The 23,433-nt window shown below is 45.3% G+C and overlaps 1 protein-coding gene and 1 long non-coding RNA gene across 7 annotated transcripts in view; one reads left to right on the top strand and one right to left on the bottom strand.

Moving 5' to 3' along the window:
* Nucleotides 1–23,433, bottom strand: part of LOC137624491 (GTP-binding protein Di-Ras2) — a 611,765-nt gene that overhangs the window by 61,641 nt on the left and 526,691 nt on the right. The gene's annotated exons all lie outside the window — the stretch shown is intronic.
* LOC137624489 (uncharacterized) overlaps nucleotides 1–23,433 on the top strand; it is a 93,532-nt gene that overhangs the window by 35,363 nt on the left and 34,736 nt on the right. Inside the window, exon 4 of one of the 6 annotated variants that reach the window (XR_011040740.1) lies at nucleotides 21,098–21,245. The exons of the other annotated variants lie outside the window; for them this stretch is intronic. This is a non-coding gene — a long non-coding RNA (uncharacterized lncRNA). Of the gene's footprint in view, nucleotides 1–21,097; nucleotides 21,246–23,433 lie in introns of those variants that run through there. 6 annotated transcript variants of the gene reach the window in all.

The following is a 23,433-nucleotide window of genomic DNA, read 5'->3' as shown; positions in this document are numbered from 1 at the left end:
AGCTTGTCGCCGATTGCTAGCTCGCCGATCGTCTATCTCCAGCTCAGATTACCGATCCCCAGCTCGCCAATCCCCATTCGTCAGCTTGCCGATCAGACGGCTTACTCATCTTTCACCGAGTTGTCTCTCTCTAGAAGAGTTGGAAGGCCCAGGCCTACATAGTTGAGAACTATGAAGCATGAAGTGGGAGATGATGAATGGAGAAGTATTGAATTAAAACCTCAAGATGTAGACATCGGGCAAAATCTAATAGTGGCCCTTTGTGTCGATAGGCATAGGAGGCGATGATGGTGTATTGGTCATGATTAAATGATGGTCTACTTAGAGAAATTTTATGGTGATAGTGATGAAGAGTTCAGTATTTAGGGAAAGGTATAGGGGTACAATACAGTAGTAGCATTAACTACCTTGGATGGTACAGTTTACATGTGGTTTTACATGAAATAGTTTTCAAGGTTGTTTTTATTTACTTTTTGTCCAATTAGAAGGCCACACACAGTCATGCTTCTAAATTCCCAAGTATTATTTTTTGCCTCTAAATTTGTTCTCTTAATGTTCTCGTTGCCTAAATTTTTTTTTTTTAAGACTTTATATTGTCGTAAAATTTCATTTGTATACTGTATTACATGGTATCCAATCATATTGTTTGTTTTACCTAATTTAGTACGATTTGGTGATTTATATAGGTGTTATTGGTATGCTTTTTATATTAGCTGTGGTATGAAACTTTTTATGATGTTTTTGTTTTTGTGAGGGGCTGTAGTTAAAAAGGGATTTTGACGAAGGAAAAATCTATTTCTGGGGAGAGACCTGTGACGCTCGGTGAAAAGTCCTTCTTTGTAATTTTTCTGATATAAATCTTCCAAATATACCAAGGAAAATTAAAAGCATGGAATGCAGAGGTTACAACCCTCGCGCGAGCACTTCATGAGTGTCGTGTATACATTAGGGGCGTGTTAAAACCACTATTCACAGGCTGTCTTCCATTTAGATAACTCCTCCATCAAAGGGAAGGGCCGTAACAAAGACCCCAGAAACCACACTTGGGCCACGCCACGTCACCCACACGAACGCCTTCTAGGTCATCCTTCTGCAAGAACATAGGCTTGGCAAGGAAAGGGTGGGTCCGTACAAAAATAACCGGGAAGGGTTTCACCGGGCGTCACAGGTCTCTCCCCAGAAATAGATTTTTCCTTCGTCAAAATCCCTTTTCTGGGTCGACCTGTGACGGCCGGTGAAAATGTACCAGAGAATGCCTTCCAAGCCCAATAAAGTAATAACAATGAGGAGAATACAATCACCATGTACGACAATAATATGATATAATAATGTAAGTAATCGTCCAATTACCAACCAGCCAAATGACATAGGGAACGTAAGGTTAAATAATTATGACGACAAGGACCCAACAGTGTCGAATCGCAAAAGGCATCAAACCTTACATGTCTAAGTATATCTAAACATTAAAGGAATGGTAACTACAATAACAGTTAAACCATAGGAATTAAACATGGCAAATATCATAGGGCTAACGAACTACCCTGGAGAGTGGCGACGTGGTGTGAGTGGCAGGTAGGAGGGAGAAGAGAAGAGATGGAAGAAAGGAAGAGGAGATTAATGGGGAGGGATAAGGCTCCCCGCTGCCATCATCGGGTATTTAAGGGCCTGTAAGATCTTTAGATATTGGCGTTTGACAACCATAGGGGATTTCCAACCCGTGTATTTTTTAAAATCATCAAAGTCCTTGTTCTGGAAGTCATTGTTGGAGGTATCTACTGCCGTATATCATGAGCCTGGGGAAATGATTCCGGATTAGTATGCTTAATGAAGTAGAGGATTTGTTGCCTGATACCGTGAATGGAAATAGTACCTCCTTGTTCCCTGATAACCAAGGGGCCAGACGAGCGGGTGGCAGTTCTAGCTAAAAAGGGCCTTGAGAGTAGTGACTGTACACGGAGAAAAAATCCTGGGGATGAAGAAATCTTCCGAGGGGAGCACCTATTTTGCGGATCCTCATTTTTTTAGCTTGGAAAGCTTTGTCTGGAAAAGGAGTACTTCGGCTGAAGGGAGGAAATCTATGTTTTCCGGGTTTCGTGAGAGAGCTGCTAGTTCTGATGTTCAATCACCTGAGGCCATAGCTGTTAGAAATAGTCTTCCTAAGAAGAGTGATATAAGAGCAGGATTCATTGTCCGTGTCCGTCACAAGTTTGAGAACACCGTTCAGAGACCAAGAGTCCTTTTGTGGCCGAACCGAAGGTCGAAGCCTTGCACATTTTTTTGGAATTGATGAGAAATAGGAATCAGCTAGGTTAATGTTGAACCCAACAAGAAAGATCTTCTTCAAAGCTGACTTGATGGTGGTTAAAGTGCTAACTGTTAGGCCTTTGTCAAATAGGAACCTCAAGAAAGAGATGGCTAAATTCGGGGACATACGAGTATGGTCTGAACTCTTAGGGGATCTGCTAGTTGTTAACGGCCGAATCATATTGGCGAATTGTCGAGTCCCTTTTGTCCGATTCGATGAAGAGATCGTTTTCCGGTTCAATGTTCGCGTCTCTATGAGCTGCCAACTTCCTGTAGTCCACAAAGTTAGAGTTTTGGCTATCCTTGAGTAATCTGACACAGTGAGTTTGGATTACTCGGGTCAGTTTGAGGAACGGGATCCGGAAGGGACGGAGTTTCAACTCGAGGAGGAGAGGAAACCAACTGTTCTTGGCCAGTGAGGTGGTACTAAAGCCACTGCGCCCCGGAAGGAGCGTAGTTTGTGTAAAAGTTTTTAGAAGATTCACTGGGGGAGATAGGGAAATCTTCTTCTAATGGTTCCAATCCCGGGTTAATGCATCCATGGCATAAGCCCGAGGGTCCAGGGTTGGGGTCACATAACAAGGAAGTTTGTGATTCATCTGAGTTGCGAATAGATCTACCTGGAGGCCTGGAACGAGCCTGAGTATCCACCGGAATGAAATTATGTCTAGAGACCATTCTGACTCCAGTGGATTCGTCCTGGATAGTGAGTCCGCTCTCACATTCTGCCCTCTCGCTAGGTGAGGTGCTGACAGGAACCAGTTCTTTTCTGTTGCCCAGGCGAAGATAATGACCAGGATCTGATTCAGGTTGGGTGACTTGGATCCTCCCCTGTTGACGTAGTGTACTGCGTCTGTGCTGTCTGACACTACTCTGATGTGGGTCGACCTCGGAGGAGAGTCTCTCTTCAGGGTCAAGAACACTGCCATGGCTTCGAGAACATTGATATGGGACTGTTTCATGGCGAGTGACCAAGAACCTGAAACATCTGATGTTCGGAGTAATCCCCCCATCCACTTAGAGACGCGGCTGTATGGAATGTCACTTGTGGAGGTGGGAATTGTGGAGGAACCGATTTGGAGAGGTTCCTCGGTTCGGACCATGGGCGTAGTCTCATTTTCAAGACAGAGGGGATCTTCGAGACCTTGTCTCTTATAGGTACTGTAGCTCTCTTTCTCCAAACTCGATTGATGTCTTTGAGTTTGGCTTTTATTAGGAGATCTGTTACTGAAGTGAATTGGAAAAAGCCGAGGATACTTTCTAAGGCTCTTTGGACACCTGTTTGTGTTTGAGAAAATTCTTGATCTTGGAAACTATTCTTCTTACCTTTTGGAAGGGAGAAACAACGTGTGCTTCGAAAGGTCCCACTGAATGGCTAACCATTCTAAGTGGCCTGATGGTCGCAGGCGAGACTTTTGGAGATTGACCCGAAATCACAGGTTGTCGAAATCGAAGTAATTCCTTCGTAGCTCTGTTGCCTTCTATGGCCGGCCGGGCCCAAATGAGCCAACCGGCCAGATAAGCAATGATCTGTATCTCTTGGTTCCTGAGTTGTTCTAACACTCTCTCTCCCAGTTTCGTGAATATCTTGGGATCAATGTTGAGGCCGAAGGGCATGTCTTGAACGCAAAGGCTTTCCTGCCTAGGCGGAAACCCAGATAAGAAGAGAAGTTTCGAGCTATAGGCGCAAGATAATAGTCGTCGGTAAGATCGACAGAGGTGGTGACGGTCCCACGGGGATGTAAGGTCCGTACCTGAGAGATAGTCAACATCCGGAACTTGTCGCAGAGAATGTAAGAGTTTAGCTTGACAAGTCCAGGTCCACACTCAATGCCGACAAGCCTTTCTTCGGAATTGTGAACAGGCAGCTTTGGAACTTCAGTGATCGATCCCGTTTGATTGCTTTCTTCTTGAGTAACCCTGTGGTGTACTCTTTCAAGATGGGAGTGGATTTCTGGGAGAAGGTCACTGGTGGAGGAGTAGGACCTTGTGGCCATTTTCCGATGACGAGTGGGTAACAGACTATCGATTCCTGTCTGATAGAGGCCTCAGACAGAACTTATTTCCCACAACTAACCCGATCAGACCATCAAACGTGTAGGGTGAATTGGAAGGGCAGATCTTGGAATTATCGTACCCCCAGACTGACAACATCCTGGTCCAGACAGATCGGGCCTGCCCTTTAGGAAATAATACAGTTACCTTAGGTACCTTGTCTAACCTAACCAAGGCAATCTCTTTCAATCGAACGAATCCGTTGAATGGGAATTCTAGTACCTGGGAGTAAAATCTAGGTCACCCAGAGGGAGGACGTCTATGCCATCCAGATTTATGGTACCATTTATATATGGAACATGTAAGGCAAATCTCTATGCGTTGTTTTTATCGAAGGAGGTTACTTCGATACGCCTGGGGCTGTAGGGGGAGGCATCAGAGTTCCTGAACGGATCAGACTCGCCACCATACCTTTGAGCTCCGTCATAGCCCCTTGGTTTTCCCTAGAATGTGTTGCTTTTAGCAGTCACGGTTTATGCAAGGTAACATGAACATCAGGATTCTTTAAGGGTCCTAGGTCGGTGACGTAGGTAATTGCAAAGCTGAAGGCTCAAAACTCATCCCCACCTACCTGCCCGTCCATGGGGTCGTCGTCCAACCTTAGAGAGGACACTCCGAGGAGATAGGGACCTCTAGATGGAGCAATCCTTCCCAACCTTGATACCCAAGGGCGGAGAGCCTCTCTTGCAGGCCAGAGAGATTCATCATCATCCTGAAAGAAGTGAGGGGATTAGTGATAGAGAAGACCGTTCTCCTCAATAAGCCATGCATACATTAATCCGGATCAAATCATCGCCAAAGGATACCAAAAGGAAATATATTAAAACCAACTTACCCCATGGGTCCGGAGTAGCGAGGACATCTCGTAGCAGAACGCCCATGACTCCGGGAACCATGTAGGCGAACCTTCTGTAACAGAAAGGGGACATAAGTCTGGATGTTCCTTGAACTTTGGTTAGTGATCCTATTCACAGGCTGGGATCAGCTGTATAACTCATAAAAAGCAATTTTAAAGAAAAGTCATTTAATTTACTATCTTTGGGGTATAGTGCGACACTTGTATTCATGAAATGTGACACTGTTGGCGCATTCTCCATAGGTTGGCCACCCCTGACTCAGACGTTCAGAACCGGGTCTTAACATTTTTTTACCGATGAAGTTTATAGTTACATGTTATGTGGTTACTGGATATTAGTATTCTATTGATTCATCTGTTCACTGACCAGTCTCTCAAGGAACAGTAGATAGCCTCTCATGGCATGGTTGGTCTCGACCTGGCCCTTCATTAGAAGGGGCTAACGTTCGGTTCCTAGTACTGAGTGGAAATTTATTTCTATTTGAACACTATGTTGTATGGATATTTATCCATATTTAGACAGTTAGAATTTAATATGCATAAATATAGGCATAATTAATTTATTTCTATTTGAACACTGTTGTATGGATATTTATCCATAGTTAGAATTGAATATGCATAAATATAGGCATAATTAATTTATTTCTATTTGAACACTGTTGTATGGATATTTATCCATATTTATACATAGTTAGAATTGAATATGCATAAATATAGGCATAATTAATTTATTTCTATTTGAACACAATGTTGTATGGATATTTATCCATATTTATACATAGTTAGAATTAAATATATGCATAAATATAGGCATAGTTATGTTCATATATTTTTATTAGGACTTTCAAGAATAGCTAATGAATATTACCAACGCAAATTCAAAGTGTCATTAAAGTAAGTACAGTTTACTTTGTATTCATGTTAAATCCTTTACTTAACAGCTAAAACAAAAGATTGGCCGCCCGTGGTCTGAGTGATCTCTGTTGCTACCGGAGATCCGGTAACAAAGGTCCGTCATAGTGACAACGTGAACACCAGAGGAAATCTAATATTAACCTCGATGCTGATCGCCTGTACGATATCCGGTTAAGCCGGAGATTCGATGAAAAGGATCGTAATAACGATATTGTGACTACAGTATTCATGAAAAGGGTTCATACCCTGATTCTGATAGTCTGATTGATCTCTGTTTGTACCGGAGAACCAGTGACAAAGGTCCGTCATCGGGAAATCGTGATCCTCAGCGGTACGATAACATTACCAATACTGAATATCTGTGTTATCTCCAGAAAAGCCGGAGATTCGATGAAAAAGGGACCATAATAATGAAACTGAAATCTTCATCGGTATCACATTGTTAACTCCGGTTCTGGACGTCTGCTTGATCTGTTTGTACCGGAGATCCGGTAGCAAAGGCCCGTCATCGTGATATCGTGACAGTCACCGGTACGATAACATTAACCTCAATGAATGTTTGTGTTATCTCCAGTGAAGCCGGAGATTCGATGAAAAAAGGGGCCGTAAAGGTGTAATTGTGATCAAACATGACAAAGGTTCGTGTGCAAAAGGCCTCAGCCGGAGTCCGAGTGCCGGATTTCACCGTTGCATTCCAAATATCTGACTAGTTCTCACCCAATGAGTATCCATTATAGCGGAGCATAACTCAAGGCGGAGCTAAGCATAACTCAAGGCGGAGCTAAGGGTGTCGGTATAAAACGACCCCAATTATTGACTCGTACACTAACGTACCTATTAATAGTGTTAGTTATATTAACAGTAACCACATCAATAAAACGTGTATAACATTAAACGTACTATCATCAACTCTGATAATAAGAGGAGGCCTGAATAACTCGTGATCGTATAAAAACGGAGAACGGGTGTAAATAAGAGGAGGCCTGAATAACTCGTGATCGTATAAAAACGGAGAACGGGAAATTCACCTCTCTTACTCGAGCTAATAAAGAAAACGAGAGAAGGGATAACTCATATCTGTAGAACAGGAAATGAGCACTCTATTATTATTATTATTATTATTTGCTCTCGCTCTCAAGGTTACATAATAAAAAACTAACATCACAATAATATAAGAAAATTAATAAAATTGATTGCTTTTATCTTAATAACCAAGAACGAAGAATAACGACAACGTAACAAATAAACAAGGGTATAGTCTAAATCGAGCCTTCCTTTCCTGAGGCTAGTACAAACTAACAGACTAAATCGCTAAATTTTAAATCGCTATTCTTTAAATCGCTATTCTTCGTAGGTCCAAATTGGACTTGCAAGCAAATAAATACCATAATAAAAACTAATAATAATTAATAACACAAAAGGCCATAAAACGTAAGTGATATAACCTAGATGACAGAGTACCAGATGGGCAAAAATAACTAGAAAATTTACCGAAGCGAACATAACCCAAAATGGCTGCCGATATCTCGGCAGGACAATCGCTTCCAAAACTAAAAACCACCATATTGGAAACAGAACAAATGCCCGGTACTGCAATAAGCTGCCAAAAGAAACTATGGTACTTAACATTGGTAAGGGTGAAGTAGCAATGTCAGTCATGTTGAAATAACGAGAAACTCTTCAAAAAAACACTGTGGCCAAACAAACTCAACTTGCTCGCAAGTCCAAAAACAGAAGGATGACCTAGAAGGCGTTCGTGCGGGTGACGTGGCGTGGCCCAAGTGTGGTTTCTGGGGTCTTTGTTACGGCCCTTCCCTTTGATGGAGGAGTTATCTAAATGGAAGACAGCCTGTGAATAGTGGTTTTAACACGCCCCTAATGTATACACGACACTCACGAAGTGCTCGCGCGAGGGTTGTAACCTCTGCATTCCATGCTTTTAATTTTCTCTGGTATATTTGGAAGATTTTTATCAGAAAAAGTACAAAGAAGGACTTTTTCACCGGCCGTCACAGGTCGACCCAGAAATGTAATTTGGTATTTTGATTTGTTCCTTGTTAATTTTCTTGTTTATGACTTGTTTTTATTTGGGCTCGAGTTGGCTAGTGCATTTAGCGTAATGCTAGTAAGAATTGTTCAAATCCATTTTGTAGTTCCTTTAGTTTGTTTGATCTGAGGCCTTGGATTTTGACTACTTGTAGTTTTTTATGCACTGAAGATCTTTTAGTTGATTGTAGGGCTGCACAATTCAAGGTGTCATTTACATAGGATGATGTATCAGTTTCCTGAATTACTACCACTTTTTTTTCAAGTGCGTTGTCTGTAGGTTTTGTTCTAAAGTTTTCATTTTATTTAAAATTTTTGGTGTTCTTACTCAAGATTGTAAATTTACTTGTAACCCCTTATTTATTCTACTGCTAATTTTTTTTCCCACAAGTCGTGATTTGGTTCCTCCCATGCATTGCATTTTATTTCCTTATCGTTTTCCAATGTTTTCTGTGCCAGTCCCAATTAAGTTTTATTCTAATCTCTTTTTACTGTACTGGCCATACAAACACAGAACTTGCACTAAAAGTTATATCCTCAGCAAATTATATTCATAACATATCTGTACAGTACTGTATTTTTGTAATTTATAGAAACTGGTAATGGTCACTGGCTTCAATTAGGTGAAGTACTGGCATAAGAGAAGAACCCTGGTATACTGTTACTTTTAGGTGGCTTGTTAAATAGATGGGCTCCATTCTGCACACACTCTTTGACCTTTTCAAAGTCTTGTTCTATTTGCTGTTAGGAAACTTTAGATGGCACAAGTCATTAAGTGGTTGTGTGGGTTCTATTCTGGCAGAACCTGAAATGGAGTTTGAGAGGATTCTGTATCAAAGAAAATTTTGTAGCTTTTGAACTATCAGTGATAATTTCCCATACGAGAGAGGTCTTTGATTATGTAGGTCTAATGTATCCTTTATCCTTGTTAGGTATAAGTAGAAATAAGTCTCGGTCTTTTTTCTACCAGAATTTGCAAGTACTTTCTTGAATTTATGCCACTAAGTATTGCATATGGCTATTTTGTAAATGTTTGGTAGGTCCTGTAGATGGATTTTGTAAATAACTAATATAATTATATACTTGAGGATTTGTTAAAAATAAAAGTCGAGTAAAAGTAATATATTTTATCTATTTACGTTGTGTACAGTTTCCCTTATAAACATTAGAGAATTGAGATGAAAATTAAATTCAATTTGGAATAGAAGTACAGTGCTGTTGCTTCTGTGGATAGTGATCTCCTAAAGATTGTATATTGACAAAAAAGTTGTGATCACTCTAAAAACGTCTGGATTCAAGACCATTGAAAACACACATCTGGGTTAATCTTAAGTATTCAACTAAGTCTAGAGCTAAAGTTTCACCCTCTTTTAAGGTTAGACCGTCATGATGAGTCTTTAGGCTACACAAATTTACTTTTTAAAGTTAGGATTTTTTCCCCCGGACCTGAAGTTTCTAATAAACGGATTTTGAGCGAAGCGAAAAATCTATTTTTGGGTGAGATAGCCATGGCGTCCTGATGGAAGGTTCCTGTTTGGTAGCTTCCTTGGGTATAAGACTACTAAGATATTCCCAGAGAATTTAACCACAGGTTATCACAGAATTCTAACTTCTGGAGCGAGTATCTCAAAGGTTTCCCTTTAAGACATCGTAATACAACAGGGGACACGCATGTCTGGTCGTGCCACATAGCTATCTCCACCCCGAACAGAGTTAACGCTTCGGTGTGTAAGGGCTGAGAATAGCTGGGAGCCGTTCCACAGCTAATCTCACTCGTGGCTACTACTGATACTCGAGACGTAAACAAACGGACGCCATTGCTCTAATGACGTCACGCGCGTCTTTATCCTGGCGCCAGTTGCTGCCCATCACCATGATACAATTGTGTAGGGAGGGAGCAAACTGAACGAAGTAGTAGGGAGGGTCCATCAGGACGCCATGGCTATCTCACCCAAAAATAGATTTTTCGCTTCGCTCAAAATCCGTTTTTTGGGCTCAAGCCATGGCGTCCTGATGGAAGAGTACCAGAGAATCAATGTATCGTGGTAGATTTTCCCCCAGAGTTAAGTGCCTAGGCATTGACAAAACAGCAAAGTAATCTTAGGTAAGAACCATAGGAACGAAATATCCTGCCCCCCATTGGTAGGAAGTTCCCATGGGCTATGCCGACGTCAAAGTGGTATTGAAGGGCTATTCATCTTGACAGAAGAACTTTTAAGAGCTGAGAGATGAAGCAGAATGTTTGATATTTGTATAGGAACATTCTGAAGTAGGACAGTGGTGGTTGGGCACTGTGTGTAGAGTTCATCTCCTGATTATCAGAAGTAAGTATTCATGTAGGAACCTTACTGAGGCAAGGTGAATATAATTTAAGAATAGACATCTTAAATTCTTCATGACCATAAGAAAGGAGGAATAAATAAAACTATGACAGTATGTATTTCATAGTAAGTAGGAGCTGAAAGAGACGCATAAGTAATAAAATAGAAATTTTATTTCACAATGCAGAAATTAAATAATTTACAGCAAAAGTAAAGTTCATTTACAGTAATAATAATGTACATAGAAATAAAGGCTTGCTTTTGAATCTGAAAGGGAATTTCAGGATTAGTAGGTACTCGTTCTCGAGGAACGCAAGTCTTTAAATAACACATCATGCTCAAGGCATGCGGCACTTGTGTGACACTATGACATTTCACCTGGGATAAGAACAGTTATAAAAGCACTAAGTGTTTTTAGACATCACTATGAATCACTCGAGGGTCAACATAGGCACCCGAAGAGTTAGAGTCCCAAGTAACTCACTGTTCTACGCAGAGTTAGGTGCAGGTTTCATAACACTACCTGCGGCTACCACAAAATGTTTGATTTCGTGCACTTGTTTCGCATAATGTTTAAAGAAAACTCGCGAGGACTTCCAGCCCGTAAAGTTTTTAAGGCTCTCAAAGTCCATGCTCTGAAAGAAGTTCAGAGAAGATGCCACTTTTCTAGGATCATGACCAGCGGGTGTACTGTTCGGATCCGCTCTGCGAATGAAGTAGGTGATTTTCGCTCTTAATTGTTTCAGTGACAGGTCGCTGCCCGATGTTTCTCCTTTGAAGAGTTGGCCTCCACCAAAGTTTGAAGTTCTGCGAAGATAGACCTTGAGGCTCTCTACTGGACATAGAGAGACATCCTCCTTCAGGGGGCATATTCTCCAGGGGCCCCATCTTTTGGTGGGTAATTCATTTTTGGCGAGAAACGTCGGATCAGGGGAGAGGGTCACTTCTCCTGAATCAGCAAACAGGATGTGTCCCTCTTCTCTTGATAATGCCACTATTTCGCTGACTCGAGCTCCCGAGGCGAGAGCAAATAAAAATATAACTTTCTGAGTCAGATCCTTGAGGGGGCATGAATCATTGTCCAAGTTGGAGGCGAAATGGAGCACCTTGTCTAGTGACCAGGAGATCGGTTTCGGAGGGGGTGCTGGGCGTAGGCGAGCACATGCTTTCGGCAGTTTGTTAAAGATGTCGTTGGACAGATCAATTTGGAAAGCATATAGAATTGGTCTAGTCAAAGCCGATTTGCAGGTTGAAATCGTATTGGCTGCTAATCCTTGTCCATGAAGGTGAATGAAGAAGGACATACAGAAATCAATGGTGATTTCTTTAGGATTTTTTGCTTTAACAAAGGAGACCCATTTCCTCCAGGATGATTCATATTGCCGTCTCGTGGATTCGGTCTTGTATTCCTCTAGGAAGTCTAGACTTTTCTTCGAGATCCCAAACCTCTTCTTTGCAGCAAGGGAGAGAAAATCATGAGATGAAGGTCCTTGATTTTCGATGATGAAGCGAAGACAGTCGACTTCTGTACTTGTTGAGAGAGAACTGGGCCCGGGAGAGGGATCAGCTTGGGCTGCAGCTCCAGGACCAGGGGGTACCAGTTGCTCCGGGGCCACTTGGGAGCCACTAGGGCCGCTGTCCCTTTGAAGGTTCTCAGTTTGGAGAGGACTTTCAACAGAAGGTTGGTGGGAGGGAACAGGTATATCTTCGACCATCTGTTCCAGTCCAGTGACATGGCGTCCACCGCTTCTGCTTTGGGGTCCTCGTACGGGGCTACGTACAGAGGAAGTTGATTGTTGTCGCTCGTTGCAAAGAGATCTATCTGAAGTTCTGGGACTTGATGAGAGATGAAGGAGAATGATCTTGCGTCTAGAGACCATTCCGACTCTATCGGGTTTGTCCGAGATAGAGCATCCGCTGTCACGTTGCGGAATCCTTGTAGGTGAACTGCAGACAGGTGCCACTTCTTCTTCTCCGCCAGACGGAAGATTGGGAGAAGCACCTGATTTATCTGGGGCGATCTTGAGCCCTGGCGATTGAGACAACGAACTACCACCGAGTTGTCTAGGGTTAGACGGATGTGGATCGAGGGCGGCGGGGATAGCTTCTTCAGAGTAAGAAGGACCGCCATGGCCTCCAAGATGTTTATGTGGAACGTCTTGAATAGTGGAGACCAGGTCCCTTGAGCTTGTTTCAGGTGGGAGTGACCTCCCCAGCCCTCCAGTGAGGCATCCGTGTGGATGTTGAGTGATGGAGGAGGGTGTTGGAGAGGAATGGACCTTTTCAGGGCCATTGCTTCCGACCACGGCTTTAGGAGGCGTCGAAGTCTGTTTGGAAGCCGTCTCTTGAGGTCTCTTCGAGCGATGGATGCCGATCGTCTCCAGACTCCCGCGGCATCCTTTAGCTGTGCACGAAGCACTGGGTTTGTCACTGAGGCGAATTGTAGAGAGCCTAGAACTCGTTCCTGCTGTCGTCTTGAAATGCGTTTGGATTTCAGAAGTCGCTTGACAGACCCTGCTATTTCCTTCCTTTTCTTCTGGGGGATGGAAAGGCGGTGTGACTGAAGATTCCAGTGGATTCCCAGCCACTGAAACTTCTGAGCTGGAGAGAGGCGAGATTTCTTCTCGTTGATCTTGAATCCCAGGTGTTCTAAGTACTGGGTAACTTTGTCGCAAGACTTTGTACACTCTTCGGGCGATGGAGCCCAGACTAGCCAGTCGTCGAGGTAGGCCATCACCTGGACGTTTCTTAGGCGGAGCTGTTGTACTATGGCATCCGCCAGCTTTGTGAAGATCCGAGGGGCCACATTGAGGCCGAACGGCATGGCCCGGAAGGCGTAGCTTTTCCTTTGGAGTCGAAATCCTAGGTAGGAGGAAGCGTGATGGTTCATTGGAATGTGCCAATAGGCATCCGCCAGGTCTATAGAGACCGTGTAGGAACCTTGAGGCAGAAGGGTCCTTATTTGTTGAAGCGTCAGCATCTTGAATTTGTTGTTCTCTATGAACTTGTTGAGGGGGGATAAGTCCAGAATGACTCTGAGCTTGTCTGAGTCCTTCTTGGGAACGCAAAACAGTCTCCCTTGGAACCTGGTGGACTTTACCTTCCTTATCACCTTCTTGTTCAAGAGGTCTAGAACATATTCTTCCAGAATGGGGGTCGATTGTTGGAAGAACCGCTGGAAGATTGGGGGTGGTTGCACCCAACTCCAGCCTAGACCGTTCTTGATGATGCTGTGTGCCCAAGGATCGAAGGTCCAACGATCCTGGAATTGGCGGAGTCTTCCTCCCACCGGAAGCACTTCATTGCTTCTGGTGTCCCGAGGACTTGTTGCCTCGGCCGCTAGCTCCCTTTCCTCCTCTACCTCTGGAGGGACGACGAGAGGCGTCTCTGCTTGCACCCCTGGACGAGCCTCTACCTCTGGCATGAAAGGTAGTGGATGGCTGCTCAAAGGCAGGGGTGAAGACCGGTGACTGTGACAACACCGGTTGGGGGACCAATTGAAAGGTCTGTTGTGGTTGGGCAACCACTTGGGAGGTAGCGGGTCCCGGAAACTGACGTCTTTGTTGACGTTGCTGGGGTTTCGGCTTTTGAGGTTTCCTCTTAGGCTGAGGTCCATCGTCCTGAGAGGTTTTCCTTTTTCTGGACATGCCCCACTTGTGGAGAAGGTTCCTATTCTCCGTGGCGGCTCTGTCCGTTATTTCCTTGACAAGGTCAGAAGGAAACAGGTGCTTTCCCCAGATGTTGGAGGAAATCAGCCTCCGGGGTTCGTGTTTCACGGTGGCACCGACAAACACGAATTCACGACAGGCTCTTCGAGCCTTTATGAAATGGTACAAGTCCTTCATTACCGTGAGTAAGTGGGATTTGGCCAGTACCATGTAGTGATCGGGTACTGCTGTGTCACAGGCCATAACTTCAAGTTGGACTTGATGAGAAAGAGATGCCGCAAGCCTCTCCTTCGTGTCTTGTTCCCGGCGAAGGAGGTGATCATTGAGCTTAGGGAGGTCTTCATTAAACTGACGTCCGGCGACGTCAGGATCGAGCCTACCCACGACGAAAGTATGTTGGACATCTTTCCATTGTCTAGTGTCAGGGGGTGTCACGATGGAGAAGGGTCTGCACTCCTCCAGTGCAGGGCAGGGTTTTCCTTCTTCCGCCGCTTTAAGGCATGCAGCCAAGGCCTTTTCCAAAAATGGAAGAATCGCAGTGTCAGGTGCGACATATGTAGGATGCTTCTTGCTCAAGGCAGGAAGCTTAGAGCAGGTAAAGCCCCTGCTCTTAAATGCGGAGGCTAGCATAGCCTGGGCCTTTGCGAGATCGAACACTATCTCTTCTTTAGGTTCGGTCTCCTCCTTCGAGGCAGGTTCGGAACGAAGCCGGACGTAACAGTCCGGGTAGGCCTCGAAGCTAGGGAAGAATTCCACATCTTCCAACGGGACCGTGCCGATTTTGTCACTAACAAAGATCCTGCCGGTCGCAATAACCATATGCTCTGCATACCTCCACGGATTGGCATGAGAGCAAGCTGGGAGATCCTTGACCGAGATCTTCTTCGGTTCTCTGGATCCAATCATAGACCTGATGGACTCCTGGTTCTCCTTCAGTCTGTCGTCCATGACAGCTCTAATCAGTCGGATCAGTTCCTGGGTAGAAGAGGAAGGATCCGGGGTCGAGGAGGTAGACGGGATGGACACATCCGTCGGTGTAGGAGTAGGCGGAGGGATGGACGAGGGAGTAGCTCCAATCTCCGACTCGGTGTATTCCACCTTGTCTTCGTCCTCTTCGGCTCCTTGAGCCATGAGCGTCTTCTCCGTGTCTTCCGAGACGTCAGAGATCTGTTCATCATCCTCGGAATCTAAACGACACTCGTGCATGGACTGAGCCATGACCACATCAGGTTCCACCGTAATTTGGACAGTGGGGATTGCTTCCTTTGGAACCACTGAATCAGGGGAGGCCTTAGGGAACAACAGGGACCTCAGTTCTTCGGTGGCCAGGTACGGTCCAGTAGCATTTCTCTGAAAACCACGCACCCACTTGCGCAGCTTTTCACGAGCAATGTCTCTAACCTCCGCTGAGGGAGGGTTATGGAAGGCCTCAACTAGGTAGGCCTGGCAGACCGTACATTCCAGTGGATTCCAGAACTTCCAATCCCCTTTCTTGTCTGAGCAAGGGGCGTGAGTCCTGCACGCCGTATGTCCGTAAAACTGCGAGCGTTTCACAGCACAGTATGCGAAATCGCACTTCATCTGCTCCTCCTGTGGAAGAAGGAGAAAATGAGTATGGGGGAGTCATAGGAATGGCTCTTAAATTAAGTTAATATTAATCATTAATTTTAACTTAAAGAAGGTGTGATGCATAGAGAATGAAAACAGTAAAGGAGAACACGCTCCATGCATCTCGCCCGGCTGGTTACCATAGGCTTGGTCCTGGGATAATCCAAATGACCGAGATCATTGGATATAGTTTCCTAGGATTCCCATTATATTGGAACTCCATGGAAGGCCAAGGACAAGGTTGGGATCGAATTCATTCGGTTCCCAGATAAGAGCCAGAAGGTCTCATTAAGGGAAAATTTCTGGCAACCAGCCGCGCTAAGATGCACATAGCATGCTGGAAATAGAAGAATGCAAAGAGACAGCATGATCACTAATAGAGCAGTACTAGGTACTGATCTTAGAAGCAAAGCAGCTTATCTATTTGCAAGGTAGGGCTATCTTAGTCTTATGATAGCTACAGAGGGGGGGTGCAAGTATTCTTGACGCCTCCGGGGTATCCGGCAAGCCGCCGGCACGCCGGAGCTCGCTCCAGCATAGATTCTGGCACTAGAACAGACAATTTTCAAAGTCAGTTAGATACCAGGATGGCGGCCGCCGGCACAACGGCGGCACGCCGGCAGGGAGCGGCGGCTCCGGCAGCCGGAGGATGCCGGATTGGTGACTGGGGTAAGGATGGTACAGGCAGTATCGGGTTGCCGGCAGTATATGCCGGCACTCCGGAGATCGACCGGCAAGCGGACGATTAGATAGGAGTAGGAGAGCTGCCGGTAGTAGCCGGCGGCAGCCGGCAGTCCCTCGGTACACGGGGGGCTGGCGGCAAGGGTAGGGAAGTCACCAAGAAGCAGGTATTGCCGGCAGAAGAGGCGGCAAGAGACCGGCACCCGGATAGATAGAGAGACAGGGGGAGAGGGGGAAGGATGCAGGAAGTACCTTCAGGGTTCCAGACATCCCTCCCCCTCCCTGAGGGGGTGTACCCATGATAGAGACAGGCTCTATCATCCATAAGCAGGGGTCACTAGGGACCGGGAGCAGGTAGTCCAAGGGAGGACTAGGGAACACCCAAGAGGGGGGGGGGGGAGACTCCCCTATGCAGAGCTACACTAGTAACTAACCTTATAGGACACTATGAAGGTATATGTACCAGAGCGGACAGCACAGGGAAGCTCGGGTAGCCCTACTCATCCACCCTAAGGAGGATTTGTAGGACAGGGGACAGATGAGTATAAACTAACCTAAGCATAGGCTAGGCTATACAAGAGATAGGTGGGGAGGGAGAAGAGAGGGGTCTTCCCAGGAAGGGTTTCTGTACCAGAGCGGCCACAAAGGGAAGGGAGGACACTCCCTAACCTAAGATTAGGCTGATCGGCTAAAACGGTGCAAGAGTACAGTTTCAGCATGGAACAGAGAAACCTTCCTAACCCGGCCTAGATCAGGGCTAAAAGTCCTGAACTAGGCAAGGAAGAAGACGTATCGCTATCGCAGGAAAGTCGTAGACTATCCTAGCCATAGAGGTAGGCTAGCCTAACCTCACTCTCAGACGCAATCCTAAAGGGGGTTCATTCCTTTAGGGAGGACTGAGAGGCGATATAATACTCTATTAGACAATAAATCCCTTTACTCAGAAAAGGGATCAAGGCTAATTAGAGGGAGTGCCAAGGCAGGGGATGAAGGAAGCATATAGGGGTCCTAAGGTTAGGTTAGGCTAGTAAGAATCACTGACTAGCCTATCCCCTATATGGTCCCTGAAGGCGAAAACATTTGCATCACTAGTCAAAAGTATTGTAAAATAATAATGCCACTATCTTCATAACTTAGTCTAGGATCACTGATAAATCATGCATGAACACTTGTATATAGGCTCCTGGCCTGGGGGCTATAGTAGCCGACTGGTATGAGGTCAATCGATGACCGATAAAAAGCGTCTAAACACGATATAAAAGTTCCTAGCTATGAAGACTAAATAAACTAATGTATTCGATTAGTATATAAAGCCGGAAGCGTTGTTGTTGCTAACTAAATAGGACATGCAAAACAACAACGACGCCATAAAATGGCGGGTCCGGTAGAGGCACAGCTCTGCCACAAAACATCAATTATTTCGCGAAATAATATTTACTTTACGGCCAGAGCTTAATTAAACAATACTGGAACCTTGTACTCAACTTTCCAGAAGAAGGCGAGGCTGAAGGTAACGACATAGCGAAGATGCAAAGCGATAAAGTTCACACAAGGGAAAATCCGTCTCAGTAGGGCAGCTACTAAACAAAGGATGAAGACGCGCGTGACGTCATTAGAGCAATGGCGTCCGTTTGTTTACGTCTCGAGTATCAGTAGTAGCCACGAGTGAGATTAGCTGTGGAACGGCTCCCAGCTATTCTCAGCCCTTACACACCGAAGCGTTAACTCTGTTCGGGGTGGAGATAGCTATGTGGCACGACCAGACATGCGTGTCCCCTGTTGTATTACGATGTCTTAAAGGGAAACCTTTGAGATACTCGCTCCAGAAGTTAGAATTCTGTGATAACCTGTGGTTAAATTCTCTGGGAATATCTTAGTAGTCTTATACCCAAGGAAGCTACCAAACAGGAACCTTCCATCAGGACGCCATGGCTATCTCACCCAAAAATAGATTTTTCGCTTCGCTCAAAATCCGTTTATTAGAAACTTCAGGTCCGGGGGAAAAAATCCTAACTTTAAAAAGTAAATTTGTGTAGCCTAAAGACTCATCATGACGGTCTAACCTTAAAAGAGGGTGAAACTTTAGCTCTAGACTTAGTTGAATACTTAAGATTAACCCAGATGTGTGTTTTCAATGGTCTTGAATCCAGACAGTTATGTTTAAAAGATTGATGTGATATAGGCCATATTTTTAACCTAAAGATATGCAGAAAAGTCTAAAATCAAGAGTTGGCATATATTCTTAAGAACTTGCAAAATTTTATTTGCTTTTGTCCACTGAAGTTGTAGGTTGATATCAAATGATGTTTAATGAAGTCTGGTGGTATGGGCTCAATGCTGCTACTGTCTCAGTATTCCATTGGTCTCATTCTTGACTAAAGGTATAGTATGTATTGCTGGATCTGTAATTAAACTAAAATAAAGCAGTATTGGATTGTGATAAAGGCATTGGGCTACTCTGTTGGAGACCTTTTCCAAAACCATACTGATATGAGAAGGCACCCTCTGGCAAGTATGAAGTACAGTACTCTATTAATAAACTCCTAATTACCATTCTTGAATAGTCTGTCACTAATGAGCTAAATGCCCTTAGAGAGATTATTGGGTAATTATTAAGAAGGAAAGATGATTCAAGGACATGATAGCACAAATGAAAAAAAAAATTAAATTTTAAGGTACAAAATTAAAGATAAAGCATATTTCTGGGCTCCGACCTGTGCCGCCCAGTGAAATGTTCCTTTAGCATCATTTCTAAGGTATATAACTGCTAAATAATACCAGAGAAAAAATTGCATAGGAATGCTAGGTATGAACCCAGCTCGCTCACCTGAAAGGTGTCGGTATTTTATAACAAGTGCGTGAAAATCACAATCAGAGGTCTCGTACCAATTAGATATCTCCTTGTCAAATATCCCCGAAACCAAGAGGAGCCGTCCCAAGTCCACTACTGACCGTCGCTACCAACAAGCCCACCCACGCCAATGACGTCACTCCTCATTTAGCATCACACTCGCTTTGTTACTGTGATTTTTTCGCTTGTGCTTTTCGGATTTTAGCGCCCTTTCTGTTCATGATGTCGGACTCTCAAGCTTCCTCATCAAAGTAAAGTACCAGACTTATGTTTTCTGAGCTTTCGGAGGTAGCATTAACCTTACTTTGTGTTGTTCATGTTTATTTGTTTCGCTATTGTTGGCGGCCCCGCGTCGCGGCGGCCAATTTAGTTCTTGCTACCTCCTAGCTCGTTGTTGACAATTTACATTTGGTCTCCCATACTAATTGTTATTTGTTTTGAACCGATGCTTGAGCAGTTATTTTACTGTTATTGTTATTACCATGGTTATCATGCCGTGTTAGGTTATGGCGGCGACCCTCTCGGTTAGTACCGTGAAGACGCCTTGTGCTGGTATCTAAGATTAGTTTACTCTTCTCGCGATTCTCGCTATTATTTTAAGAGTTTAGTCATGTTATTTCGAGGGGGACTCTTGATCGGCAGTGTTTAACGTATTTTAGTTTACCGTTCGGTTTGTTTCCGTTTAGTGTTATGTTGGCACCCCTGTCCAGCCCTGGTCCTCCCCGTACTGGCGCGCGCGCCCTTGCGTTTTTGTTTTTCCCTGCTTTTTCTTGCGTCCCTCTCTCTCTCTCTCTTTATTTTATCAGCTTATCTTGCATGCCTTAACCTAGTTATTTTATTCAGTGTTGTGATCATTCGTTATGTTAGTATCTCGTGTTCCTGGTTGGACAGGTTGGTACTCCTGTCCTCGCTCGGCCTCTCACGATCGCCTCGTATCCACCTGCAGCTCTTTTGCTCCTCCCACTCCCTGATCTCGAGTATGCCTCCCCATACTCCTCAATCCCTCTGGGGCTACTCCCCCTCCTGAGCCTGAGTATGCCACCGCATACACCTCATCCCCCCTGGGGATACCTGCCGTCTCTTAGAGACCTGGTGTCAGCTGTTCGGGTTCTCGGCTAATTCCTCTCGTCCGTACGCCCGACCCCCCCCCCATCCCTCCCCGGGATACCGCTTGACTCCTTGCCTTATCAGAGCAGAGATCTGCTGTTACACTTGCGAGTTGCTCACTTCCTTCAGCCACAGCCGGATTCCCCGCCCTCTTCGATTGGCCATCAGGAGATAGGGGGTTTTGGTTGTTCCTTTGGTTGTGAGCTCTCGGTTCATCCCCCATACGGGATATTACATGGTTTTATCAAGTTTTTTTTTTTTTTTAACTTAAGGTTCCTAGTAGGGAGTCCACCCCCCTACCCCGGTAGGTCAGGTGCCTGTCTCCCTTACTCAGTTGTCTCTCCGGAGCCAACGGAAGCATGTTATGTTAACCTTATATCTCTACGTGTTCACACTCTGATGCCTAAGGGATTATATCTCCCTTACCCCTTCCCCCTTCCCCGGAATGATCTCACCACACACGGAATTCCCTTATTATTATTACGTTAATCATTAACTTATACGGCTAATTTAAATTAATGTAAGTTTATTTAATTTTTATGCTGTTTCTCCCAGCCCTACTGGGAGAACCTCATATAGTATCCTAATGCTAACATTACCTATTGTTTATTTTAGTTCCGGCACACCCGGGATCCCTGTAGGATACTGAATTATCTGTGATACTTATATATCCTTTATATTACAGGTTGTTCGCTGTATGATGACAGCCTGTGCTGCCGTTCTGCAGCAAGCATGCGGCTATGATGTGTGCAGGTCACACGCCCACTGTGCGGTCCACGTCGGGGATTTAACTGTTTGGCACCCTGACAACTGTGTGGTCTGCTACGTCCTTGTCTCTATTCTCACTTCGGACTCAGTAAGTGTTCCTACCGTTATTATAGGTTATAGTTTTACTTAGGCTAATCTCGGGATTTACCTGCTATCCTGTTACATTCTAATTTAAAATTAGTCATAGGAGGCTCCGACGACGCATGCGCTAGGTATATTCACCTTCTCGGTGTTCTCTACCTCCCCTTCATTAGTAACGGTACAGTTCACAGTCTTCCAAGTCTTCAGCCTTGGCTACTCTTAAGGTATGGGTCGGCGGGTTCGCCCGCAATGTCAAGGCCCGGCACCCCTACGTTCTCTCAGAGGAAATGTGCACCCTCCTTTATCCCAACGCCAAACATTCAGCGGCGGTTCCTAAGGAGGTGGCGGACCCTATCATCGCCGGGATCACTGGACAGCTCCTCTCCAAAGCCCCCGGTGTTCCGGGAGAATCCATGACCAGTGACGTAGCGGCTATGAATCTGGAAGTCGAGCCCATGGCCTTGGATGAGCCAGACCCAGGTAGGACTGTAAGTGAGGCAAGTGTGCCTCGGTCTAAGATTCCTGTTCTTAGCCCGACTTTTTCTACATCTTCCACTTCTTCCTTTCCGGGGTTCTCAGGACGACACCCCACTAATGTCAGCAACCCTTCTGTGTTGCCCAAGGTTAAGTCGTCACGCAAATCCCTAACTAAGACCCGCAGGTCTTCCTCGAAACTCCCGGAGTTTGTCAAAAACAATCCGTGGAAGTTGGCCATTCATGCTCCCTTTAAGGACGGGATGTTGACCATCGAGGGTTTTGGCACCCGGCCGGTGGAAGACTTTGAGTTCTACCCGCCGGGTCTGCAGTTTCCTTTCCCTGGTTTCGCTCGCCTCACTGAGAAGGCTCTGGTCCACCTAGACAAAGTTCCTAAAGAGACCGTGATTTACCCTAAAGAGCAGGCCCAATCCACTTTGGTTCGGACCCTAAATGAGCTGGAGTGCGTCAACACGATGCTCACTCCCTTAAAGAGCTCTTACACCATGTTTGTGGCAGACGAGCGCACCCCTACGCCGTGTGTCACTAAAATTATGGACCTTGCCCAGCAGGCCGTGAGCAAAGACAAGCCATTACCGCAGTTGCAGGAGACAGACTTGACTTCCCTTGTTTTCCCGGGGGACCATGAGTGCTGGACTGGTGCCCTGGTGACATTTACTGTGGGTAAACTGAGACCTGATTGCGCCTCCACTCAATTTAGTGAGAGACTCCCCAAGTTCCCGGAGTCCCTGATTCGCCTCGAGTATGAGGCTCGCATGCGCCCGAGGCGCTCCATTAACTCTGCAACTATGGCGGAATTGACCTCCTTCCTATATGAAGAGGAACCCCTTTCAAGGTTTTAACAAAGTCGTTGCTCCACACCTTGTTGTCGGATGCTTAAGACTTCCTGACAGCTAGGCGCCGCTGCCGCAAGCACGTCTTAGCGGAAGCCACCATCTGGCATGAGCCTAACAAGCTCATTAAGGCCCCAATTTGGGGTACGGACCTATTCCCCGAAGATCTGGTGAATAGCGTCCTCAGCGAAGTGGCCAGAGTTAATCAGAGTCTTAAGGTTCGTTGGGGTCTAGTCCCTAAACGTAAGTTTGAACCTACCGCTCCCCAATCTCGCGGCAGGAAGAGACTAAGGCCATTCCCCTCTTACCAAAACCGGCAGCCCCAGCAGATGGTTCAACCGGTCCCATTAGCTCAGGGAAACCTCCCTTCCACCTCAAAGGGCCATCCCCAACAACAGTAAGTGTTGGTCCCTCAAGCTCGGTTAGCCCCCACTACCTATGCTTCCCCGGTCTTCAACCCCACCTTTGAGACTCAGGGGGCCTCTCAAGGGTACCAGCGTACCAGAGGCCGAGGTCTCTGCGGAGGTCAAGAAGGTAAACCCTCCACGAATTATTGAAACATCACAGGTAGGGGGAAGACTATACATCTTCCGGAAGAACTGGACTTTCAGCAGTTGGGCACTCGGTATAATTTCCAAAGGTCTGGAGTGGAGTTGGATAGAAGCGCCCCCTCCACCAACCAGTTTTTACCAACACCCAACAAAAGAGTTAGCCTTGTACGCAGACGATCTGCTTGAAAAGAATGCAATCAGAAAGGCACGTCATTTGAAATTTCAAGGTCGCTTGTTCAGCGTGCCAAAGAAAGACTCGGACAAAAGAAAAGTAATCCGAGATCTGTCCCATC

This window comes from Palaemon carinicauda, chromosome 31 (genome assembly GCF_036898095.1).
Source record: "Palaemon carinicauda isolate YSFRI2023 chromosome 31, ASM3689809v2, whole genome shotgun sequence".
NCBI lineage: Eukaryota > Metazoa > Arthropoda > Malacostraca > Decapoda > Palaemonidae > Palaemon > Palaemon carinicauda.
Note: the sequence above shows the minus strand (reverse complement) of the source record. Positions and strands in the feature narration are given on the sequence as shown.